Consider the following 669-nt stretch of genomic DNA (forward strand, 5'->3'; position numbering starts at 1 on the left):
CATCCAAATCTAAAAGCAAACAAAAAAACCCACCAGAACAAAACAACGAATACTTGCTACTTTCACAGATTTCATAGACATTAGGGCTGAATGGGACCTCAGAAGATCATAGAGTCCAGCCCCCCACCCCAGGGGCAGGAAGTCAGCTAGCGTCATAGGATCCCAGCTAGACAAACATCCAATTTGCTCTTGAAGGTGTTCAATGTAGGTGCTTGAACCACCTCCGATGGCAAGCTGTTCCAGACCTTGGGGGCTCGGACAGTAAAGAAGTTCTTCCTTATGTCCAGCCTGAAACAGTCTTGCAGTAGTTTATGACTGTTCGACCTCGTCATCCCTTGGGGGGCTCTGGTAAACAAACGTTCCCCCAGATCCTTGTGGTCACCCCTGACAAACTTACAGGTGGCCATCAGATCACCCCCGAGCCTTTGCTTTTCCAGGCTGAAGAGCCCCACGGCTCTCAGCCTATCGTCATAAGGTCTGTTTTCCTGACCTCTGATCGCGCGCTGCTCTTCTCTGGAATCTGTCAAGCTTCTCCACATCTTTTTGAAGTGTGGAGCCCAAAACTGGACGCAGTACTCCAGTTGCAGCCTCACCAAGGCTGAGTACAAGGGGAGAGTGACGTCCCGGGATTTGCTTGAGAAGCATCTATGGATGCAAACCAGCATTTTG

This window comes from Gavialis gangeticus, unplaced genomic scaffold, assembly GCF_001723915.1.
Source record: "Gavialis gangeticus isolate Ggan-Ray unplaced genomic scaffold, GavGan_comp1, whole genome shotgun sequence".
In the NCBI taxonomy this organism is placed as follows: Eukaryota; Metazoa; Chordata; order Crocodylia; family Gavialidae; genus Gavialis; species Gavialis gangeticus.